At 44.2% G+C, this 26,737-nt stretch overlaps 1 protein-coding gene across 2 annotated transcripts in view; it reads left to right on the top strand.

The window, feature by feature from the left end:
• Nucleotides 1-552: 552 nt before the first annotated feature.
• Nucleotides 553-26,737, top strand: part of DNAJC13 (DnaJ heat shock protein family (Hsp40) member C13) — a 122,750-nt gene continuing 96,565 nt past the window's right edge. For both annotated transcript variants that reach the window (XM_075271278.1, XM_075271277.1), the window contains exon 1: nt 553-801. The gene's annotated coding sequence lies outside the window, so the exon portion shown is untranslated. The remainder of the gene's footprint in view (nt 802-26,737) is intronic.

Genomic DNA, 26,737 nt, shown 5'->3' with positions numbered 1-26,737 from the left:
CACACCTAGCGGGCTGCACAGTTTGTCCCTCTTTCTGTTCTTTGAAGGCTGGGAGGGATGGGATTTGTCAGCTTCAGCCAATCATTTTTCTCTTCTCATTTTTCAACGTCGCTTTAGGAAATGGAAGCAGTGCTCTGACTGGTTGTAACTACTTCTCTGTGATCTTTGGGTCCTTTTTGATCCTCCCTCTGTGAGACCTGGACATAACGTTATACTTAACACTTGTTCCCTCCCACCCTGAGGCCTTTACGTGTAATAATACACACTGCGCGTATTTTCCTCTTTCTGAAGTCCCCGTTTATATACTCTTCCTTCTATATAGTTCCGCTAGGCTTTTGTATATTCTCACTAACATTTCACTGAACCATCACCTAACACAGGATCAAAAATACTGTTGCCCATATCAAATATGGCCGCAATGAAACAGCAATCACTTCCTGCTGTCATCACGTCAAACAGGCAGTCAGCTGACAGTCGCCTGACAGGTACTAGGGAGTGGGGAGAATGAGCGCGCTGAATACGCATGCGCGCTGCCGCTATTGGGCTGTAGACTGGAGCACCGGGGAGGGGAGTAAACATGGCGGCGTCCAGTGCCAGTCTTTGAGTCAGGCAGAGAAAACGGTGCAGTAATAGAGACCGGAGAGAAGGAAAGAGTTGCCATTCCTGGACAGTGATAACCGCGCAGTCAGGGAAGAAGGAGGAGGGACTGTGCGCCCCTAGAGCCGGGAAGGGGCGGGACTGGAGTCCCGGGTACATCGCGGCTGCCTGCTGGTAACGTGCAGCTGACTACTAGAAGTGCAGGTATATAGATGCTGTAGATGTGGCTGCGGTCACGTGACAGGCCGCTCTTCTGTGCTGATGGGGCTACTGGGTCTAGATCATGATGCTGCATCACTGCCTGCAGAGTATTGGACCTCAGCCTTACTGGGCAGTAATACCCCTGATATGTTCATGTAGCCAGTACCTACTAGTGTATGAACTGTAATACCTCAGCCTTACTGGGCACTACTACCCCAATTATATTCATGTAGTCAGTACCTACTAGTGTATGAGCTGTATGACCTCAGCCTTACTGGGCAATACTACCTCCAATATGTTCATGTAGCCAGTACCTACTAGTGTATGAACTGTATGACCTCAGCTTTACTGGGCACTACTACCCCCAATATATTCATGTAGTCAGTACCTACTAGTGTATGAACTGTATGACCTCAGCCTTACTGGGCACTACTACCCCCGGCATGTTCATGTAGTCAGTACCTACTAGTGTATGAACCGTATGACCACAGCCTTACTGGGCACTACTACCCCCGGCATGTTCATGTAGCTAGTACCTACTAGTGTATGAACCGTAACACCTCAGCCTTACTGGGTACTACTACCCCCAATATGTTCATGTAGCCAGTACCTACTATTGTATGAACCGTAACACCTCAGCCTTACTGGGCACTACTACCCCCAATATGTTCATGTAGCCAGTACCTACTAGTGTATGAACTGTATGACCTCAGCCTTACTGGGCACTACTACCCCCAATATGTTCATGTAGCCAGTACCTACTAGTGTATGAACCGTAACACCTCAGCCTTACTGGGCACTACTACCCCCAATATGTTCATGTAGCCAGTACCTACTAGTGTATGAACCGTAACACCTCAGCCTTACTGGGCAATACTACCCCGATATGTTCATGTAGCCAGTACCTACTAGTGTATGAACCATAACACCTCAGCCTTACTGGGTACTACTACCCCCAATATGTTCATGTAGCCAGTACCTACTATTGTATGAACTGTATGACCACAGCCTTACTGGGCACTACTACCCCCAATATGTTCATGTAGCCAGTACCTACTAATGTATGAACTGTAACACCTCAGCCTTACTGGGCACTACTACCCCCGATATGTTCATGTAGCCAGTACCTACTAGTGTATGAACCGTAACACCTCAGCCTTACTGGGCAATACTACCCCGATATGTTCATGTAGCCAGTACCTACTAGTGTATGAACCGTAACACCTCAGCCTTACTGGGTACTACTACCCCCAATATGTTCATGTAGCCAGTACCTACTATTGTATGAACTGTATGACCACAGCCTTACTGGGCACTACTACCCCCGATATGTTCATGTAGCCAGTACCTACTATTGTATGAACTGTATGACCACAGCCTTACTGGGCACTACTACCCCCAATATGTTCATGTAGCCAGTACCTTCAAGTGTATGAGCTGTAACACCTCAGCCTTACTGGGCACTACTACCCCCAATATGTTCATGTAGCCAGTACCTACTAGTGTATGAACTGTAACACCTCAGCATTACTGGGCACTACTACCCCCAATATGTTCATGTAGCCAGTACCTACTAACTAGTGTATGAACCGTAACACCTCAGCCTTACTAGGCACTACTACCCCCCATTATGTTCATGTAGCCAGTACCTACTATTGTATGAACTATAAGACCTCAGCCTTACTGGGCAATACTACCCCCAATATGTTCATGTAGCCAGTACCTAGTAGTGTATGAACCGTAACACCTCAGCCTTACTGGACAATACTACCCCCAATATATTCATGTAGCCAGTACCTACTATTGTATGAACTGTAACATCTCAGCCTTACTGGGCAATACTACCCCCAATATGTTCATGTATCCAGTACCTACTAGTGTATGAACCGTAACACCTCAGCCTTACTGGGCAATACTACCCCCAATATGTTCATGTAGCCAGTACCTAGTAGTGTATGAACCGTAACACCTCAGCCTTACTGGACAATACTACCCCCAATATATTCATGTAGCCAGTACCTACTATTGTATGAACTGTAACATCTCAGCCTTACTGGGCAATACTACCCCCAATATGTTCATGTATCCAGTACCTACTAGTGTATGAACCGTAACACCTCAGCCTTACTCGGCAATACTACCCCCAATATGTTCATGTAGCCAGTACCTAGTAGTGTATGAACCGTAACACCTCAGCCTTACTGGACAATACTACCCCCAATATATTCATGTAGTCAGTACCTACTAGTGTATGAACTGTATGACCTCAGCCTTACTGGGCACTACTACCCCAATTATATTCATGTAGCCAGTACCTACTAGTGTATGAACTGTAAGACCAAGAGCAAAAATAGAAAGTGATGGTTGAAATAACCAAATGATGTATACATGGGTATCAGCTGCCATATATACCTTGTAGTGATCCTGTGGATGGTGCGTGTATGTATAACTAGTAGTGACAGTGATTGGAATGGGGCATTGCCATATTGGTTAAATCTATGGCACGGTGTCATGTTCCTCACAATGTAATGTACGACCCTATATAAGTAATAGTTCTGAGCCATCTTGTCGGATGAGCGTAAGCTGCGACTGGTTATATTTTTTGGTTTGTTGTTGTACAGGTATATGATACGCCATATTATATGTGACTGAGCACGCCCATTAATGTCTACAGGCTATTATTCTGTGCATTAATTCAGATCCCCTATAATGTCTTATCTTCCATGTGGAATTTACTACTATTCTTAAGGAAATCTTACATTCTATATCAAACCAGCCACAGTGCATTGTAGAGGACATTATACTGTGCACCACCATACCTTGAGACAGTCCAATACATGCGCCATTTCCTTGAAAAAGTCATTTTTAGTCATATACAAATGAGGCTCAAGTGTGATTGAGTGTGCCGCGACCTGGAAGGGCTTTGTATTTAGACAAAATACGCTGGTTTGCCCATTGCACTTGAGCTTCATTTGGATATTTCTAAAAACAGCTTGTAAAGGGTGGTTGTAAAGGGTAATGTCCCCTACAATGTGCTGTGACTGGTTGGATGTAACATTTTCTGGTGACGCACTCCTTTTAATAGGAAATATATATATATATATATATATATATATATATATATATATAGTGTGTTACATTTTTAGAGTTTTTCATTAGGTTTTTTCTGTAGGAGCCATTCTGTCCAAGTTTACTGATAACATCCATATTTCAGCTCTACAGAGGGTAAGGAGATTTTGCCAGGAATGTTTTTGGAATTGCTTTTCTTGGAACTGTACATTGTGTTAGTCCTACAATTGCCCCTGGAAGTGTATTAATAAATTGGCAACTGGGTGCGTCCTTTGAGGTTGGACTCCTACATAGTGGTGAAGACGCAGGTGTAATGTGGCCAAAAGCCACAAGTGGGCGTTACTTGTAGATAAGGGAGAACTGATTGTGGATGGCTGCATCATGTTGGGTAAAATCAATAACCTGTTAATAATCAATCATTTGAAAAATGTGCCAGTGTGAGGCGGCCACTATGTGGGACCCTACCATACCTTTAATTATGAATATCACTTTAATCATGTTGTATTTGAAAAAGATTTTGATAGAGGACCTATTTACTAAGGAATAATGGGGGCTTAGAAACACAAAATATTTTGACCAATTTCTAATCCAGCGCTGGATGTCTGCACTCACCTTGGCTAGATAGGTGGTCGCCACAGTCAGGACTACCACAGATCCCGAGAATGAGCCATTAAATGCTGAAAGCTACTTTCAATATAATGTACAGTTCTCTTATGTATTTTAAAGGGGTTGCACCACAATTTTAAACATATACCCTATCCACAGGGTCTGATTGGTGGGGGTCAGCATCAAACACACATGACTGAGCTACATGGGCACCCAGGTTCTCTTTATAAAAGGTGTTCCCAACAGTTGATCTCCCACTTATCATGCATGTCGTCTATCCTATGAGTTTATTTTATGGTATGCACTTTATTTTCCTTATGTTCCATCAAACAACCCATTTAAAGGACTTCAGACAATCCCGTACTATGATGAAAAAATTTTTTTCTTCAATAAAATGGATCCGTCAGAGGCATCAGGTGTAACATAGGTTGGTAATTAAAATCATATATAAGGAACTGCAGTTGTAGATGTTGTATGTATGCCATGAATAAGGGGTTTCTTCTTCCCTGAAACGCGTTGGCGTTTTTTATGGACACTTAGTTTTTTCCACTCTTTTCACTGTCTATGTTTGTTTTGGACTGTATACCTTTTTATGGATGATTAAAAGTTAAGTTTTAAGAAAAATACGAGACTTTAGGAGTGCGGATCCATTTTATTGAAGAAAAAAATTTTTTCATTTTGGAGTTTATCCTTGAGACCCAGGATATGTGATCGTGCACCCCTTTTGGACTCGGAAAATGTATTGGTGAGTTTCAGAGCTTTACATTTTTCTCTATATTATAATCCCGTACTATATTTTCATTTAGGGCTTGTGGATGTAATAGTGGCTCACTTGGGAATTGTTTATACATCAAATGGCCACTTTATTACAGTTACTGGCCTTTTCATGATTGGATCTTTCATGTATGGAAATTAGGCATGTGACCCTGAAGGACAGCATAAAAGTCAGCAAGTTTCCTTGGATCATATTGAGCTGGAATCCACATTAGATCCTGAAAATCTGCAGTCTTGTGCAGTGACTTTGAGCAAGGGTTGGTTGTATGTGCTATACTAGTCGGGGGTCAGTATTTCAGCTGCCAGCCTTGTGGTATTTTCTTACACAACTGTGTTAAGACTATGCTGAGAATAGTGTGAATGAGAGAAACACATCCTGCAAAAGGGGATCCTGTGGATATAAATAACTAGTTGACAAAAAGGGTCAGAGGAGGATGTCTAGAATTTTTCTAATAAACAGACCTTGCAGAGTCATGTAAATTTCGATTCAATATACCGCTATATATTCGCATTTCTGTTGGAGACTCCGTCTGATATTGATGACAATAAAAGTTCAGCAAGAACGACTTATTCCCACAACTGCAACGGACACCTAATGAACCCTATTATAGTCAATGGGCTCCCTTAGGGTCCATTGTTGTCCCCCATTAGACAGATCCATCGCTATTGTGTAATCCATCCTTATGTTCCTACGATGGAACAGAAGAATGGATAAAGCAACGCAGATCCGAGCACACCCTAATGTGACAGTGTGTACAACTTGTACCTTGCCACAAATGGATTTTAATAGAAGTCTGCCACTTTAAGTGTTATTGTTGTCTAAGAGAAACATAAAGGCAAAAAAAAGCAAAAATTAGATAACTGAGCAGTGGAAAAAATTGCCTGGTCAGATTAATCCAGATTTCTGTGTTACCGTGATAAGGGGAGGGGGGGGGGGGGGTCTGAATTTGGCGCAAGCAGCATGGATCAATGAATCCTTACTGTCAGGTGTCAACGGTTCAGGCTGGTGGAGGGGGAGTAATGGTATTTGGTGGAATGGCTTCAGTTTGGGTCATCTCGCACCCATGGATAATACCGGTGTGTACTCTGACAACGCTGGTTCTGTAAGCCAACAGAGGTCCAAGGTGGGTGTCTTCAATCAAGTGGCCATTCAGTATATATTCTCTGAAGAGCATCTCGCCCTCCGGAGCCCAGCTTGTCTGTACCTTACACAGGCGGTCCATTGATTTAAATAGACGCCGTCTAATGCTTTATTTCTGCTGCACTATAGCGCTGTGCCAATAATGACTCTCTGGGATATGTCAGCTTATCACAATGGTCTGAAGAGTGGAGACACAGTGTAAAAGGCCGTGCTCTAACGTTATATATTCATCTAATGCTCTTCTTCTGCAGACTCCCTCTATGGAGAAGTAACAGCTAGGAGTCTGGCTAATCCTGCTGGGTGACAGTAAAGCAATCCCAATAGACATAACAAGGATCTAAAGTGAATGTGTTGCTTTTCTCCACTGTATCATGATGATGTTGCCAGACCTAATCTCTTACCACGTTGCCCATTGCTCTAAGCAGACATTGCTGCATAGATTGTGTAGATGACACTTTGCAGAGATTCTCTGTAATAATTGAGAATCTCTACGCTGTTTTTTTTACCATGCAAGGTTTGTTTGATGTAATCTCAGGAATATGCTTCATTTTACACCACTTATTGTGCGGCTGCTTCAGCAAACATGTCCAGCACTATTTCCTGCCATCAGCTGACTCTTGCTGATATCAGCACCTACCCCGACTGATGCAGGAAACAATTCCCAGCAATGTTACATACTTGTCTTTTCTCTTTCTGGATTATATTGTGTTTTGCCACTTCCTCTGCATAAAGACTGCATCTGCTTGTATGGGATTTATCCTCCTCGCCTCAGGACGGGATCACATTTCACTGCCGCAGGGCTGGAGATGGGCGCTCAGTTCTTTGCTGTATTCTCAGTCACTCACCAGTTTTAATTCTGTTTAGTCGGTCAGATCTGTTTAGTGTCGCTTTGTGTGAAGATAGAATTCATGAATGACAGATTTAGTAAAGTTCACAATACCGTTATTACAGACAGTTGCTCTCAACAGTCATAGGATGAGAGCAACAAACTTAAAGAGGACCTTTCATCAGATCGGGCACATGCAGTTTTATATACTGCTGGAAAGCTGACAGTGCGCTGAATTCAGCGCACTATCGGCTTTCCCGATCTGTGCCCGGTGTAAAGCGCTATCAGTCCCGGGACCGTATCTCTTTAGTGTCAGAAGGGCGTTTCTGACAGTTAGCCAGGGACGCCAGTCTGCCCAGCAGCGCCTATCGTGCTGTACAGTGTGAGCGGGGAGGAACGCCCCCTCCCTCTGATCACACAGACTCGTCCATAGACAAGTATTATCAGGAGGGGAGGGGGCGTTCCTCCCCAGTCTTAGAGCGATAGGCGCTGCTAGGCAGAAGGGCGTCCCTGGCTAAGTGTCAGAAACGCCCTTCTGACACTAAAGCGCTACGGTACCGGGACCGATAATGCTTTACATCGGGCACAGATCGGGAAAGCCGATAGTGCGCTGAATTCAGCGCACTGTCGGCTTTCCAGCAGTATATAAAACTGCATGTGTCCGATCTGATGAAAGGTCCTCTTTAAAGAGGACCTTTCACGTCCCCGAGCACACGCGGTTTTATATACCGCTAGAAAGGAGACATTGTGTTGAATTCAGTTCACCGTCGACTTTTCTGTTATGTGCTCTGGGCAAGAGATATCGGTGCAGTTACCAGTATCTCTTCACTGTCAGAAGGGTGATTCTGACAGTCTAGCCAGGGTGTGAGGAACACCCCTTCTGACAGTACTGTCTGTAGCCCTTCACTGTCAGAGGGGGTGTTCATTACCGCCCAGCATACTAGTCTATGGACGAGTGCTGTCAGGAGAGAAGGGGGTCTTCCTCACAGCTTAGTTTCATCGCTGGGTGGTTAAGCAACGCCCCCTCTGACAGTACAGAGCTACTGACAGGAGGAGTGTTCCTCACAGCACGGCTAGACTGCCAGGAACGCCCTTCTGACAGTGAAGAGATATCAGTAACTGCACCGATATCTTTTGCCCCGGGGCATATAACGGGAATTCTGACAGTGTGCTGAATTCAGAGCACAGTAGGCTTTCTAGTGGTATATAAAACTGCGTGTGCCCGAGGTCATGAGTGAATGATGCAGATGTCGTCCCCTCCGTCTGATGATACCATTTAATATTCTTCTTGATGTCCTGGAATGAGGCGGAAAGTGGTATGTAGGCTATTTGCTAACCCCTGACCCATATTTAGTTCTCTTTTATAGAACCTCTTTTACGCAGTTGACAGTCGTGTTAACCATTGTGTACTTTGTACTTCTTAGGGAAAATTCACATGGAGTCTTTTGCAAGCGAATTTTTGAGGCAGAATCTGTCTGAGTGTGCCTCTCAACTTTCCCATTCGTTTCAATGGGAGTCAGACAAATTTTATTTTTCCTCTACTCTTCCATAGACCTTGAAAAGTTAGCCCAAGTCTATCACTGCCAAATGCTGTGACTGTGTATAATAAGCAGAGGGCCATGATAGGCGAGGAAACCTAAAAATCTGTGTTACTTATCTCTCCTGCGCTTTGGTGCCACTCCACAGTCTTTGGCCTTTCTGGCTGACGTCAGAGATTGAGCCTCAGTGTCACGTGCTGTTGTGATGCATACATTTAGGAGTGATGTCAGTAAAGTATCGTTCATATCTGCGTTCTCCACTCAGTACTTCAGGTTTCCGTTTCCTGCCTAAAACAGCAGGAGACGGAAACCTGCAGGAGGCTTTCTCACCCATTCATTTGAATGGGTGACAAAGCTGTCCGGCCGTGAGCGGCAGTGAGCGTTTTAGGCTCTCCGCCGTGAAACCGGGTTTTATAATCCGGACACAGAGTTGGACATGCAGTACTCTGTGTCCGGATTGAAAAAAACGATTTCGCGGCGGAGAGCCTAAAACGCTCACCGCCGCTCACGGCCGAACCCGGTCTATGGATTCCGTCTTCTGGCATGCAGAAGACGGAAACCATAGAACGGAGACCCTGAACGCAGGTGTGAACCTAGCATAAGAAGCAACAGACAGCAGGGAGTCGCGCCAGAGATGTAAGTAACACTGTTTTGTATGTTTCCTCACCTCCCCGTGCTTATTATGTTCTTGGGTCTAAAGAGACCCCATATTAAAGTAATAGCAGTTTTAGTTCAGCCATGTTCGGTCTGGACAAAATTGATGGGTGAACCTCGTAAGGAGAATCTGAGCAGTCAGTCACCACAACCAGAGCCAAACTGTAAGGACACTCATTTACAACCCCTGTGCCCTCGGTGGGTGCATCTTATACATGTGCACCTGTAGGGAAATCTACCTCAGCACATTGCTGGAATTCTATGCCAGCTGTTGTAAATGATAATAAATCGTGCCCCCTCCATGCCCTGCCCTGCCTCCATTTCAGAAAAGTGGTGAAGATGGGTCACAAATGTCGCTATTTTTTATTTTTTTTTGTACAAAATATTTCACAACACAACAGGAAACTATCTTACAATGCCTAATAAAACTGCCCCAATACACCCATATTATGCTTGTGAGGGAATGGGCTGAAGTTTAGATTAGGGGAATAATCATAGCTCTACACTTATGGCCATGGGCACACAGTTTGGTTGTAGTTTACCAGTGGCAAAAATGTAAAACCAGCCAAGCAGCCAAAGAAAGTATTCTTAGGTATTATACAGGTGTCTATACAGATATCATTGTAATCCCATAACTAATTATTCACTTTTCTGCTACATTTATATCTCAGCATATTAGTCACTGGCAAGTCCTATTCCGCTGTATGCCCTGTGTGGATGTAGCCTTAAACTCTGCATAGAACTTTAGGGCGGGTTCACACCTGCGCCCGATCTCCACTTTGTGCATTTCTGTCTTCTGCCGACAGGAAACGGAAACCTGGCATTCAGTATCCGCCCGTGATCGTCTTCTGGTCTTCGCGCTGAAACCGTTTTTTATTTAACCGAACACAAAGTTCTACATGTCCGACTTTGTGTCCGGTTAAAAAAAAAAAACGATTTTGCCGCAGAGACCAGAAGACGCTCACGGCCAGACACTTTGCAAACCCATTCAAATGAAAACTGCCTGCCGGTTACCGTCTCCTGTCCAGTTTCCCCGTCAGGAAACGGAAACCTGCAAAGCACAGATCGGCCGCAGGTGTGAACCTGCCCTTACTTGAAATATGTAAATGATGTAATATATATATAGCCTTATATGCTATTTATTGTATAGGACACAATATATTGCATCTCCACTTGGTAGGTTTTGAGTTGGGGTGTGATAATATCTAGATTCAGGTAGCCTATGCATCTAGACTTCTACCACTGTGCTTCTTTTTGGGTTGTTCCTATTCCCCAGTTACTACATATTTGTAGGCAGAAGAGATAAGTGAACATCAGCTCGGAGTTGGGTAACATGTCTTTCGATAATTCTGGGAATGTCAGAGCTTGGTGTTTGCTCATTTACACCTCAGCTCCACTTTTCATGTTCCACTAGTAAGTCTGTGTGGTATATAGTAATATACCCTTCTGTCAGGGTAAGGTCACATCTGCCTTAGTTCTGAGCTGTCCGAGGAATAGAAAAATGAAAAGGGTGATACAAAACTGGCCCACCTAATGACGGACCAGATCTGATCCCATAATATGGTCTGTTGGGTATCCGTCATGGTGTTTCTTGCTTTGCTAGTCTTAGCATGCTGGACTTTTTCTACCGTAATTTTAGACAGACTCATGAGATGCCGGCTCACGCAGATGTGAACATAGCCTAAGCAGTTAGTATTATGTATACTGATGTAGCCAAGTTTGCAATTTGACACAGCTTGTGATGCCATGACGTGTTATCTCCGGTTTTCTGAAGGTCTGCAGATAATCCTTTTGAGTTAAACGTCACAAATTGTCAAGAAAAAGATATAAAGAGAGAGATCACACTTACAAAGCGATGTTATGTTGGACTGCAATGAAGGTAAAGAACTGCAATATGCATGGACAGCAGTGGGGCCGTTTCTGGATGAAGTACTGTAGAACAGGACTGGACAATACCTGTTGGGCTGTTCCTGCTGGTATTAGTGGAAAGGAGGGCAGCAATGTTGTAGCCACAGGGGCAAGTGGATGCCTGCTTGGCTACTAGTGAATGGGGCTGTTGTTACTGCTGGTGAAAAGGCCACAGGCTCTGTAGTGATGGGAAAAGCATGGGGCAATGCTGTGACTGCATTCGTGTAACTATTATGGTAGAGGGGCTAGTCTTCTACTGCCTGATACAAGCTGGTTATAAACAGTTATGAAGTACTTGATGGAATAGAATATGATGTTTAATTGTGGGATGAAAATTGAGAACAGGAAGCTATAAGGACACATTGATCCCCTCTGAAAGTCTGCAGCAAAATGCATGTGAATGGGTTGATAAATCTTGCTAACATGTTGCGAAAAAAAAAATATATATATACGGTATATATGTATAGCAATGTAATTTTTCAATCCATATTCTGACACACGTTTCCAAGTGCCATGTACTTCTCCTAATCTGTTGTAATGTAATTCCATATGTTAATGCATGCAGATTATAAGGAGCTGTGTGTGTATCCAGTTGCTGTAGGTTTGTCCATGCAAGTATCCATTATACCGAGTGCTATGCATTTTTTTCCCCAGAAAGTAGCATTGCACTTAGATGTAATGATGTAAGGCCACTAAACCCCAGCATTATAACAACACAGCAGTGGCTTAGTATACAAAAACCAAGGGGAAGGTCCATCTAACAGATCAGGCCTATCAAAATCTGCAAGCCTGTGTTCACACTGCATCAGTGATGTTTGTTCTCCATAAGCGTAAGGAACCGTTCCTTATGTATGCATGAGGAAGTCTCCATAGACTTCAGTAGCCAAGAAAAACATGTCTTCGGGTACTTGGCATGCAGTTTTGTCCTGTAAAATGACAGAAATTTGGACCCCATTAGAGTCAGTGGGGTCCATCCATTAGTGTCCATTAAGTAATGAATCTGACAATGCCATTATTTTCTTGTTAATTTGCAAACAGAGTCTTAGTTTCATATAAAGAACCTTCAGTACAAATTTCTTAAGTAAAGATGAAGAAATCGTTAAGTGGCAATGTCGTCCCTAAGAATTTTCGGTTGGAGGGCTGTCTTCCTGATACAAGGGTTGATCTTGCTCATCATCGTGGCTTCTGATCATGAATCACAGGAAAGATCCGTTTCATCCTCTCTAGTACACGGCTTTGAATTGCAATTTGGTTCTAAAAATAATCGGTTTTAATTGAATCTCATTTCCAGATGCAGTTGGTCCTGTTATAGTGCCAATGTAAGACACTTCTTTCTTCTTCCGCAGCTCCACCCTTGGAGCTGCTTTAAGGGGAAATGTCAGTTTAAATAAAATACCCCTCCACACAGTTTGGTGCAGTCTTTTAGATGATCCTGTAAATAGTTTTATAGACGGCAGCTGACTGGATTTTTCTGAATACTGCTTGGTTACAAAAGACAGCCATTGTGTCATAGGACCTAATCTCTTGTAAAGATCCAGCGTTGACGCTTGTAGTCTCAACCACCAAAGAAACTATTACATCTATGATCTGTAGCAGCCTGCTCATAACTTATTACATGCAGAGTTTACTATGATAATAATTCCATAATAAAACAAATGTGCACCACTATCTTTATCTCTTTATAAGTCCAAATACAGACTAGTCAGTAATGCACTGTGACCTCATAAAGTAACCAATTGGATAAACTGAGAAATTGCTGTACCCACTCTGTGACATCACAGTCACATCAGTAACTTATCTTCTGGGTATATGGAGTTAAAGCTTAGCATCTACTCTATGACATCATCCATCGGCAGACAAGGCATTATACATCTATTGTGATATCAGCATTGTGTCACAGACTGGCCTGCAGCTGACCCTTTGTGACATCAATGTCCAATCAGTAACTGGTCTTCCGGATACGCTGTGCGACAGCTGTGCACTCACTTTGTAACATCAGTATTTTGTCACAGACTTACTTGCTGAATATACTTTGTGACATCACCACGCAGTCAATACATGTTCTCATAAATATGCTGTGTGGCAGTCTTGAGCACTGACTCTGTGACATCGCACTTTATGACAGGATGGCCTGCTGAATATACTTTGTGACATCACCATCCGACCAGTGATTGATCTTCTTGCTTTGTGACATCACTGTCCAGTCAGTGATTAATCTGCTGGATCTACAGAGTGACACCTTGGCACTCACCATACATAAGCTGAGAGATATACTGATCGCGTTATACTCGTGCACTGAATTCAGCTTTCATTTGCGTATAACTTTCAGATCATGCAGTATGGCAGCATGTGCTTGCTTGCTTTATCACCAAATACCGTATATACTCGATTATAAGCTGAATTTTTTAGCACAGTTTTTGTGCTGAAAAAGCCCCCCTCGGCTTATACTCGAGTCAAGCAAAAAAAAAAAAAAAAAAAATTTTTTTTGGGTAGGGGCGTGGTCTATGACCAGCCACAATAGTATTGTATAGAATCTCCCATAAAATAGTGGGGGAAAAAAAGAAGCTTTAAATAAAATAAATAAAAGTTCTAAATCCCTCCTTTCCCTAGAATACATATAAAAGTAGAAAATGACTGTGACACACATACACATTAGGTATCCCTGTGTATGAAAGTGCCCGGTCTACTGAATATAGGGTATCTGCAGTGCTCCTCTTCTGTTGGGAAGGGGTTAATAGGAGCACTGCAGATACCCTATATTCAGCCAGGCTGAATTCCAAGGGGGGGGAAAAACCTAGTCCTCAAGGAAGGGGTAGACAGACAACCGAAACACCCCCTCCCCTTTCCCAGCACCCAGCAACTGTTGCACCCAAAAACCATTTTAATGTTTGAAATTTTCCAGTAGCTGCTACATTTCCCCCTCTGCTTATACTCGTGTCAATACGTTTTCCCAGTTTTTTTTTTTGTGGTAAAATTAGGGGGGTGGGCTTATACTCGGGTCAGCTTATACTTCAGTATATAGGGTACATACAAACTGCTAGATAAACCTTGAGCTGGCTATCCTTTCATAGATTAATCTGCTGTTATACTGTTTGTCATAATTTTAGTTAATCTGTGGCATCACAGACCAATCACTAACCTGCTAGATGTGCTACGTAACAATTTGTGACATCACCATCCAATTGGACTAAGCCTGTCACTCCTGCCTTCTGCTTTGTGATAGCTTCTCTCTGTCATCTCTTACAAGCAGGAGGCAGGGAAAGCAGTGTGAAGTTGCATGTCATACATATATATCTGGAGATTCTGCACACACAGATAGCAGAGATGGGCATTGAGAGTCAGGGGAGGCAAATCATTGTAAGGACTCTTCTATCCCATCATTGTTCTCCTAACGTCTATCTTCAAGAGCATCCCCTGCATCGGGATCATGGAGGGTGGCACTTGGTAGAAAAGGGAGGTGTGGGTGAGTGTTGCCTGGAGAGAATTTGGTAGGTGATGATATTATCTTGTACTTAACAGAAATTCAGCTCCGCAGGGTAAATGCCTAACTCCTGTACATACAAGAGTGGGTTCTTTACTGGTGATCACGTGACCCAGCTGCCCATGATGAAAGGTTTAGACTATATGGACAGAAATGAGTAGTTATAAAACTATTTACACTGTAGGAAAATATAGCTAGTATTTTAGAATTATATGTCCGAAAAGGTGGAATTCTTCTTATTCCACTGAAACTAATAATGGTGATGGGTCGGCTATAGAGTTAATTGAAACGTTCTACTCTGAAGCTATGAGAAAGGATGTGTAGTAAGTGTTTCCAACTTGTCTGTGTCTGGTAACATGCTTGTAGCAGCGACGTAAGACTAAAGACTGCTGAGTCAGGGAGCAAGCAGAAAGGAAGTGGCTTTACATTTACAACATACATTATTATAACACGTGATGATAATCTGGATTCAGGTCATTCGTTGTACAGGAGTTGAGCAAGGTCTATTATAAGGTCATGGTCCTAAATGTTTGACAGTAGTTTGCCCATATCTTTGTGCAACTATGGCCTAGTTCACTTCTGCGTTTGGGGAGTTCTCTTGGGGAACCCCCGCCCCCCCCCCCGAATGGAAACATTGAAAAGTGATTAGCTAAAAAACCACATGGACCCCATAGATTATAATGGGGTCTGTGTAGTTTCCGCTCGGTGCCCACACTAATCCTGCAGAGAGAAAAGTCCTGCAAGCAGCACTTTTCTCTCCACGTTTCGTGTGGAAACCACACGGACTTCATTATAATCTATGGGGTCCGTGTGGTTTCTTAGCTAATTGCTTTTCAATGCATATAGGTCTCCTTCAGGGGGTCCCCAAGTGGACCTCCTGAATGGAATACCAGACGTGAATGTAAATGGGCCTACTATAAACAGGATAGAAAGTACTGTAACTTGCTGTTCTTGAACACTCATAACATGTTATCCACTATCCACAAGATAGCGGTTAACTGGCTGGTCAGTGGAGGTCCAACTGCTGGGGCCTAGTGATCATAAAAACTGGGGTGTTTTGCACCCCTGTTTGAATAGGGTGGCTAGTAAGTATTATTACTATTTTTCGTACTTGTAAAGCACCAACATATTCTGCAGTGCTTTATTGATATTGTCAGTGCTGGCAAAATATGGCCCACAATGTGGAAAAAATCCACGCAAATGTGGGGTAAACACAAACTCTATGCAGATTTTGTCCTTGGCTAGTATTGAACCAAGGAATTCAGTGCTAACGTCTAAAGAAATGTGCACTGCTACTCCATTCATTTCAGTAGAGCCACAGGAGATAGTCGAGCACCGTTCTTTATCTCTGGTGGTCCCTTTGAAATGAATGTAAGGGCAGCATGCATTTCTGACCGCCTGCTCCATTCAAACAAAGGTGCATAACATCCCAGGTCTTTTGATTGGCGGAGGTCCCGGCGGTTAGATCTCCAACTATCCTGTGGATTGAGGGTGATTTGTCATGACCAGACAACCCTTTTGATGTATGATGTATTATTATTGATGATCTATTAGAAACAAAAAGATCTGTTTTGTAAAAAGTGCGTCACTGATGTCCATGAGCTGTGTCTGGTATTGCAGTTAATCCCGAATCACTGAATCGTTTTCCTGACTAAGGCTGATGAAATCATCTTTCCATTTAGATTTCTTGTAGTTGGCTTGGAACAGGAGCCGTCCATGTGTTATCCATCTGTGGACATTAAGACGTGCTGTTATACAGCTCTCTTCAATTTATGGAGAATCGAAGCATTGATATGTACTAGAAAACAAACCGCCACACTGTAAAACATCAGGTTCACTGCCGAGCTAATTGGAGCTGTGCATGTTTTTTCATGAACATCCTGGGAAGGAGCCTGCGTTTCGTGGCGGGCATTGGTAGAGATGTACGATTGAGGATTACAGCGATTGTTATTAGCAGGCTCTCCGATATCTGACTACAGTCTTTCAGGGCATGTGGTAAATAATGCAAGTCATGTACAGCACTATCCTCTACTAGAAATCATTCTTCTAATACGTATGGCACCCAATGCAGCATTGTTCAGCTGTCATGGCTGAGAGACCTTTATCTTCTATTCTTATATAGGTTTGGGCTCTGTTCACATACAGAGGAACTTTAGCTTTGCCAAAGGTCTGTGAACCTGCAGCAAAATCTATGAGTTGTACCACATGTACGAGTCTTCTAGCATTGATGTCCTACAATTGAAAGAATGCATGATGGCATGACATCTGGTGAGTGGTGGGCTTTTGCTGGAATATACATTGGGCCAGGGCTAGGCAATTAATCTTAAAATAACCAAAATTGAAAGTCATTTCCATCAATCAATATGAATTTTCTCACATTGATTATTTCAATTATCTTGCACCCATGCCACCCTGTCTTACATTGCCATTGGCTAAAGGATACGTGGCCTACTCTCCAGTCAGGAGTGCTCATGTGGGAATAACCAAAAAGAAGAGTGTCCTAAATGACAGTAAACTGAACTTTTTACCCTGCTTAGGATTAATGAACAAATATTTTAGGTTTCGGTAATAGTCGCCCAGCCCCATGTTAGGCTGAGTGCAATGGACACAGTTTACACTAAGCCTAGCAGGTACTTTTTGCAGTTACGAGTTTTGAAGAATTTTCTTTTCCTCGGCACACAATTATTTTTGCCTCATTTAAATAAAAACGTATATTGGAATGTTCCATTCACACCGTACACCGAGCAAACACCAGAACTCGACACACATTTATCTTTCCATTCAGAGGCTTTAAAGTTGACAAGTTAGGAATACTTGAAGATTATTGTTCCAAGGCCTATGGAGATTTCTTTATTGTAGACCTTTGTACCCTTTATTGTAGACCTTTGTACCCTTTATTGTAGACCTTTGTACCCTTTTCTAAAAGATTGACTAGTATCCATTTATAACGTGGTCATGGCACGCTTCGCATCACATTTGGGCTTACGCATACTGATCTTATGACTTATATCATTTCAACTTTTTGTATGCCACCGTTATCATGTGACGCTTCTGCTCTAGCCTCTAATAAATTGGATATATGTTGAAGTAAAACAGTTAAATCTCTTTGAAAGAACTACCTAAAATCACATTGAAAGGTTCATCACCACCCTAGAAAATAATCTTAAGAAGATGGCCAACAGGTAGGATGTATGGTAAAACCGAAAAATCTCTCACTACAGTTCTGGTCTGAATAAGGGGTTGGTGTTGCCAGGTTTCACTACGTCTGCAACTATCGTAACTGTGAATGGTTACTGGTTGGCCTAAACAGGACCAGTCAGCAGGTCTAAAAAGTCCTATGATACTATCTGGCTGATAACACTGCATGATATACAGCGCACTCAGACCCCGCACACTTGGCTAGTTTTTCCTTATTTGCATCGATACCAAAAGGGCTTAAATCTTTGGGTTTTGGATAAACAAAGCATAGAATTGCTCAGGGCGACAGCCCCAATCGGATGATTTATGTCATTGGACTCTTCAAACCTTTAAAGGGGATAAATATGTAATTGGTAGGAGTCACATTGCTAAAACATCTACTGATTTCAGCTATGGGGCTGGAGGCTCTTTATGATATGAATGGAGCGACAAATGCATATGTGATAAGTTTAAAACCTGGATCAATCCCTTTAACACCAAAGACAATGATGCTTTTACATAATGCAGATAGAAGATGGTGTATACTCTGTGGCTTAGATGTGGCGTATCCATTTATTCCGTTAGCATGGATTTTATCTTTTATTGTCTAGGAACTGTTGTTACATGGGACATCGGGGTATCCACTGTGAATCGTCTCCCAGGCCTGCCTATCTATATGAGTTATCTAATAGGTTTATGTGTTACTGCCAGAAGAATCACATAAGAATAAATGAAGACTGTTACTTTTTATTACCCGTTCCAAATGTATATTGGCAATTGATGTAATTTATGTTGCCATTGAACATATTAGAACAATAACCATTATTACAGTGGCCACAGGGCAAAGTGTCTCATCCCCACCTTGAAGGAAAGTGCTAAAGTCCACTTGTGTTTCCTGCTCGTGATCTTCGCACAGGCGTGTTGCACATCCTGACATTTGTGTGTCATTGTGTTAATGAATAATGTTTTTCTTCAATGATCGTGGTGACAACAATAGTACCAGTATGGAAAATGACAACTTGGTACCTGGCACATGTGCCGTTGTGAACACTCAGCACATTTTCTGTGCTTTCTCATGCGTAGCAATACAATATTCATGCGGCCTTAACATAACTATAAATGCCATTGGGGCATTGATTTATAAAATCTTATCTTATAGAAATGGTTTATTGATTTAGGATTTTTGTTAAGACCATCCACTGTAAATTACTGAGGGGACATATGGAAGAGACCCATAAGTCTGCGTAGGAGCTGTGTACACAAAATGGTAGGCTATTTAGTATGTTGTTCAATCATATTGCCATAGAACAGGAGTAGGGAATGTACGGCTCTCCAGCTGTTGCAAAACTACAACTCCCAGGATGCATACTTGCTCTGCTGTTCTTGGAAATCCCATGGAAGTGAATGGAGCATGATGGGAGTTGTAGTTTCACAGCAGCTGGAGAGTCGAAGGTTCCCTACCCCTGCCATAGAATAACCAAATGATGTAACGCTACCACATTGCAATACAGAATAAAAGCACTAGTGATGGTGAAAAGATTTCTACAAGATGGCTCGGTGGTTAGCAATGATCCTGGAGTGTATACAACGTCTGCATGAAGTTTATATGTTAGGTCCAACTTCTCCATTCACATTTTTCGAGAGCGGAAGGTTTGGGACTGTTTTGTATCGCCTTTCCTTTGTGTAGGGCCTAAATGTTTGTGTTGGATTAGTCCCTGTAAGCCGAGGGCACGTAGTCCAAGTATCATTATGCAGCACAGTGTATGGCCATAACCAAGGGGATACATTGAGCTCTTTGAATGGGGTTGCACTACTTTTCAGTGAATATATATTCCGGTTATAGTATATGGACACCATAGTCCCAGTACATGTGACCCAGCTATCAATTCTATCCTCTGATATGTAGCACATTATCTGTCGTGTTAAACAATTCTTTTATCTCTTACTTAACGTTTCTCAGTTAAATCTTTGGTTGTGTTCCTGCATAAGGTTAGAGCTTTTCGGGTTGCTTTATCTTGGCTTGGGATGTATGTGTGACACCCTCACGCCTGTTCTCACAGACAGCAGGTGCTATGGAATCTTATAAGTGGATTTTCCATCTGACTTACTTCCATCTAAGAGATTACTGTGTCAGGATTAAGTCTTTCCAAGTGACAAATACTTTCCTGGGGTTTGAAGGATGTTAGTCCACTTCTTTTAAAAAATAATTGATTGTGTGACGCATTATTCATGGTACATCATATGTAACACTAGTGATACGAGCAGGTTTATGTGTAGACAGCTGTCATTAGCCTATCTGGTATTACAAAGTACTGAAGTGTCTCTTTATCCCATACCCTCCATATGAGGTACCACCTGCTGTGCTGCCCTGTGGGCACTTCTAGGTTTTCAGTCGATGAATATCCCTATAGGCTCTAAACTAGTACATCAGCTGCAATAGCAGCAAGCGCCAATGTAAAAAGAAATTCCAGGTAATAATCCTTGGGAAGTAAAGATTATTATGAAAAAAATAAGCGATTAGCTCTACTTTGTACCACCTTCATACCACTGATATGAGTAACACCTGCCCAAGGTTAGGAAATATTATATCTTGAGCCAATTTGCTCTACTTTTTATAATTTAGGAGGGAATCTTTCATGAAATGAATTATATAAGCTACATATGCCATAAACAGAATTATTAAGAGAATAGTATTGTTGCTTTTTATCTTGTAGTATTTGTGGCTATTTTTTTTTTTTCAGAATCCGAATATCCCTTTTAAATGCTATGACCACATTACAGCTGACACTGGGTTCACACCAGCGTTCAATCTCCGTTCTCAGGTTTCCGTCTTCTGTATGCAGAAGACGGAAACTTTTCATGCCGAGTCTGGCCGTGAACGTTTTATGCTCTCTACGACAAAACCGTTTTTTTTTTAAACCGGACACTCTGTGTCCGGTTTAAAAGAAAAAACGGTTTTGCCGCAGAGAGCATAAAACGCTCACGGCCGGACATGTTTCAAACCCATTCAAATGAATGGGTTTGAAAGATGCTGGCAGGTTTCCGTCTCCTGTCCCGTTTAGTGCAGGAAACGAACAGAACAGAGTCCCAGGCGCAGATGTGAACGAGCCCTGACATTGTTACATTGTTTCAATGCATCTAAAGTAAAAATTGACACAACTTTGCTAATAATCACTAAAATCTCATACCATTTTGTGTGATTTATTTGTTTAGTTTACTGATATAGTGTCGTCATATGCAGCAATGTACAGATATTACCAACAATGTCCTTAATATGGTTCAGAATATATGTTCTCTATCGGTATATCTTTGGAGTGTGGGAGGAAACTGGAGTACCCCCAAGGAAATCCACACAAACTCCTTGCAGACTGGAACCTAGGACTCCAATGCTACAAGGCAATAATGCTAACCACTGAGCCACCGTACTGCCCTTGGGAGTGTGTCAGAACTTACAAGGACTCCTTGTACAGTTTCGGCTCATCACCCAAGTACCCTTGGTTCATTGCCCATGTACACTTGGTTCCAGCTTCTTCGTACCGTACACCTATGACATTCCTGCACATGCACCTGATGTGTCCTAACTGGAGTCTTGGGGGCTCTGACATGACCTATTGAACTTGACCCTCACTGCATTTTCAAGAAAATGGTGCATTGGTATTATGGTGCTCATCGTAATGTGTACTGTGACAGCTGTTTGAAGATGCAGCATCTGCTTATTATTTATCTTGGGTTTTGTATTTGCAAATGAATAGGATAAAGCTGTAATACCCTGCGATGCCACTGCCAGGTAAAAGGGTGTGGGTAGATGGACTGATATAAATACTGGAGGGGACAAAGCCTTTGACTGAGCAACAACTGACCGGCATTAATGCCAGGAGTGGGATTCTCATCTATTTGATATTGATGACCTGATCTAACCATCTGTAATGTGATCCCGCAAAACCCTTTAATTTTCCAAAACCCATCCTAGTAATATGTTACTATGGCTTCTGTATCTTTTACAGTAGTGAAAAGGCTCGTCTGCCTCCATCTCCGCATTCTGTGGTCATCATTTATGTGATTGTGAAAATAGTCATGTGTGATCCTCTTGTGTCTTCCGTCTCCATCCAGAACATTATCAATTAGTAATTCTGTGTGTACATTTATTAACTGAGCGACCATACACAGTATGGTTATTCTTTAAGATTATATGTAGTTAATGTTTATGCTTTGTGGGTTTGTTGGGACATTTGGGTTGTCTGGTGTTAGTACAATGTCTCTTTGTCTTAAATATTATGGGTGGAAGTCTAGGGTGTACTTCCCTTTGATGACAGAGGCTAAGACCCCACATTGCAGAAAAACCTTTTTTGTTTTGTTGCTGCAGATTTTGTTGCAGTTTTTCGAGCCAAAGCCAGGAGTGGTTTGCAGAGCAGAGAGAGGTATAAGATCTTCCTAGATATCCCTCATCCTCCTTTAGCCACTACTAATTTTGGATCCCCCCCCCCCCCCCCCAAAAGAAAGAGCATAAAAGAACGCAGTTAAATCTGCAGCAAAAAAGCAAAAATAGCAATTTCAGGGATGGCATCAGTTTTAGTTATATAGAGTTGTATCCTCCCCTGTTATTGAAAGGAAGAACAACGTGTATATGAATTTTCACTAAACAAGGGGTGTCCAAACTTTTTGCCAAGAGGGCCAGATTTGGTGAGGTGAAAATTTGTGGGGGCTGACCATTCAGCCTGATATTCTTTTAACAGTAAAAGAGAACCGGGGGGCGTGGCCTAGCTATGGCAGCGTGAAGACGTGGTCCTCCAGAGCTCCCGGACTCCAGCGGCAATTTCCCCGGATTACTCGGGTCACAGAGCCTACCTGCTCCCCGCTCCAGTATGGTGCGACGTGCGAGCCGCAAGTCCACCGTCTCGGCCCGGATCGATCCTCCCCTGGCACGATTCCTCCTGTCTGCGGCCTCCTCAGCCCCCATGCCTGGCGGCTCCAAAATGGCGCCGGCGCGCGCTCCTGCCGGAACTTCGGAGGCAGCGATGCTGCAGAAGCTGTCCCCTCCGCTCCAGATTTTGGACCCAGCCGACTCTCTGCGTCCTCCGGCACCGGCTCTTCTCCCTCCCGACGTGGGGACTCCCCGGCACACTACTGCTCAGGTTCCCGGCCTTCAGTATGGTGGTGGAGCGGACCTCGTGGCGTCCCCCCTCCCCCCCTCTTCTTCCGGCAGCTCCCCTCCTGGCCCTCCCCAGGCTGTTTCTACCTGCTCTATACCACTTCATGGAGGACTTGCACAGGACTCAGCCCCCCCCTCACTCCCAGGACTTGGGTGAGGTGCCCCCCCTGCTGATACCTTTGGTCCCTTCCTCCCAAGGTCTTGTATCTGATGCCCCCCCAGCCCCCACTGCTGTGTCCTCTTCTCTGGTTCCCATTACATCCTATGGGACACCGGGGGCCCTATCCCAGGTGGCTCCTTCCTCATCTGTCTCCCCAGGACTGCAGTGGTCTCCACCTGCCAGAGGCGACCCCTTTCAGCCCACGCCTCAGGTTGATCCTGACATGGATTTCTCTGCTACTCCCACTACCCTGCGGACCCCCACGGTTCCTGTTTTTTCTGATTCTTCCTCCTGTACCTCACCATCCCGGAGTCGGTCCAAACGCCCTAAGTTGTCAGATATTATGGAATTGCTCCGTACTATGCCTACTAAAATGGACATGGAGGCAATGGTCCGCAGGGTTGAGGAAAGACAGGATCAAATTCTCTCCGGCTTCAAGGCGGACTTGCATTCTTTGTCGTCTCAAGTCTCATCCCATCAACTCCGCACGGATTCCCTTGATCAGCGTCTACTTGTGGTGGAGCAAACCCTAACTACCCAACGGTCGCTTAACCGTCACCTACTGCTGCAGGTCGATGATCAGGAAAATAGGGGACGCCGGAACAACATTAAACTGAGGGGTATCCCTGATGCTGTCCCTACTAAAGAACTCCGCTCCATCGCTATCTCCGTCTTCAACACTGTTCTGTCTAAGCCGACGGACACTGACCTCCATATTGACAGGATCCACCGTGTCTTGGGGCCAGGGAGGGCCTCCTCCTCCGATTCCAGAGATGTTCTTTGCCGTATCCACTATTACAGAGAAAAGGAAGACATTCTCCAAGCTGCGTGGCGTCATGGCCCGGTTCCGTTCCTGGATGGTTCAATTACTCTTCTCCCGGACGTTTCTCGCCGCACGCTGGCTATGCGGCGCCTCCTAAAGCCCGTTCTTCGCCTCATCCTGGATTCTGGCGCCACTTATCGCTGGGGTCACCCATTTCATTTGCAAATACGCCGCAATGGCGCCACCTTTACCCTCCACTCTCCGGATCAGGTGGAGGCCCTGGCCCATTTCCTGGATGTCCCGGACCTATCCCTACCGGACTGGTTGGAATTTCCTCTCCCTGCCCCTCCGCCTGTCACCGGGCCCTCCTCCCAGCCGTTGCCACGCCAGGGGTTCCGAGCTGTAGACTCCCCTTTGGTTCCTCCCGAAGGATCGGTGCCTCCTACGGTCCCTTGAACTTTCCTGGGCCGGTCGGTCCTGCTGGTCGCTAATCCGCTTTCCCTCTGAAACGTATTGTTCCACTGTTTGAATTTGTTTCATGCTTTATTTTCTCTCTTTTGCATAGAGCTAAGTTTTGCACCCCGCGTGTGGGCGGTTCTGGACTTCGGTCTGCGCCGCCTGCCCGTGGTGAGTCTCGCCCCCCCTCAGTCTCCTGGGCGGGTTGGGGCGCCTCGCATCCTCTCTCTCTCTGCTCCTGGTGGTGGGGCTCCCCTATTTGGGGGCGCTGCCCCTGGGACTGCAGACAGTCACATTGTTATCGTTTTTGTTCTTTGTTTTTCTTTTGGATGCGGGACGTTCCGGCTCCCTGGGATCTGGTGGTTTCCGAGTTTGAGAGAGATCACGGCCTTTGGGAAGTTTGCTCTAGGCTGTGACCCCTTCACTCTCTTTTTTTTTTCTACTGTTTGTTAGGAGTTGCCGCTGTGGGAATGGGTAGCTCGGGTTTCTTCTTGTTCTACCTCTCCCCCGGTTAGTTGTAATTGGCAGCTCTCTGAGCGCATACCGCGGTGTGCCTCTGAGACTTGCATTAGTGGGTTTGTCCCACTGTTTTGTGTTTTCCGTACCTGGATTAGCTGGGTTCGGCTTCTGTTGTAGTACATATTGTTTCGTCCTAGTCTGTCTTACTTGATTTTGCTTTTGCTCCTCCCCCTCCTATTTGTCTTTGCCCTCCCACTCCTGCTCCTCGTCTTTCTCGGTCCCTCCCCCTCTTTCCCTTCCCTGACCTTCCCTCTCCCCTCCCTTTCTTCTTGTTTTTCCTCACCCTCCTCTCCCCCCTCGTCCCCCCGGGGTGGGTCCCAGGCCCCGGAACATGGATTCCCTGACCTTCTCCTCCATTAATGCTAACGGGCTTAATACACCCGAAAAACGGTCCTCTCTCTTGCGTTTGCTGTGGAGCAAGAGGTCCACGGTGGCGTTTATACAGGAAACGCACTTCCGGGAAGGTTCTGTCCCCTCTCTCTCTTCTCCTCGTTTTCCGGACGTCTATCATGGTTGCTTCTCTGAGTCCAAGTCCAGGGGAGTCAGCATTCTGATCGGTCGCTCCGCGGCCTGGAAATTCCGGGCTGCTATGTCGGACGACTCTGGTAGGTTCTTGTTTGTTAAGGGGGAATTGGCTGGCACCTTGTTTACCTTTGCTAATCTTTACCTTCCTAATACTGGCCAGGTAGGCGCCCTTGACCACATCCTTGATAAGCTGTCGGATTTTTCTGAAGGCACTCTAGTGGTGGGAGGGGACTTCAATTTTGCTTTAGATCCATCTGTTGACATTTCTCGGGGCGTATCGTACCTTCCTGTCAAGGCTCTATGTCGGGTCCGTAGGCTTCTTCACTCCCATCAGTTGATTGACACGTGGCGCGCGGTTCACCCTGACGCTCGGGACTACTCCTTCTATTCTCATCCCCGTGATGTCTACTCCAGGTTAGACTACTTCTTTGTCCGTCACTCTGATGTTCCTTTGCTTCGTGGTTCCACGATACCAACTTTATAGAGACACCTTGGGACGGGATTGAGACCTGTTCCTGGGCTTGGGCCCCCCCCCCCTTCCTCCTGCTCCCCTCCTCTCCCTTTTGTCCCTTTCCCTTCCTTTTTTCTTTCACGCCCCCCCTCTCCTTCTGTTTGCTCCGCCTCCCCCTTCCCTTGGTCTGGTTTGTTCGCCCATTGATTGTTGTGGCGGACCGTCTCCGCATTTCTTGTCTTGTTCGGTTCCTGGGTCCCAGGGGCCCTTTGTTGTTATGACAATCGTTTGCCTGTTTTTTACAGTTTGCTCGGTTTCTACTGTATCTGTGTTTATAAATAAAGAATTTATAAAAAAAAAAAACAGTAAAAGAGAACCTTTCACATCCTCATAGATCTGAATTTCCTAAACTGTTTGCTTTCTATTGGTATATAATACATTAAACATTAAAATTAAATGCAAATGAACTATTATGTGAAATTTTTATTGAAAATGGCATACTTTTAATTTCTTCACACAGAGTTCAAAAATTAGCTCCTGTCTCTGCCCCCACACAACATAATGGCCCTATCACTAGTCCTCAGGCATATACTGTATGGGGGACCAGTGAAGAGGCCACAGAAGAAGGAGAGGGGGTAGCTAAGGGGCCACTGTATGGGCTATGTAGTGGCCCCTTCACTGATCCCTCCCATACAGCAGTATAGAGTCATTACTTACCTGCCTGCTCCCTGGTCGTGCTCTG

The sequence above is a fragment of the Leptodactylus fuscus genome, chromosome 4, assembly GCF_031893055.1.
Source record: "Leptodactylus fuscus isolate aLepFus1 chromosome 4, aLepFus1.hap2, whole genome shotgun sequence".
Taxonomy (NCBI): Eukaryota; Metazoa; Chordata; class Amphibia; order Anura; family Leptodactylidae; genus Leptodactylus; species Leptodactylus fuscus.
This window is presented reverse-complemented; position numbering and strand designations above follow the sequence as displayed.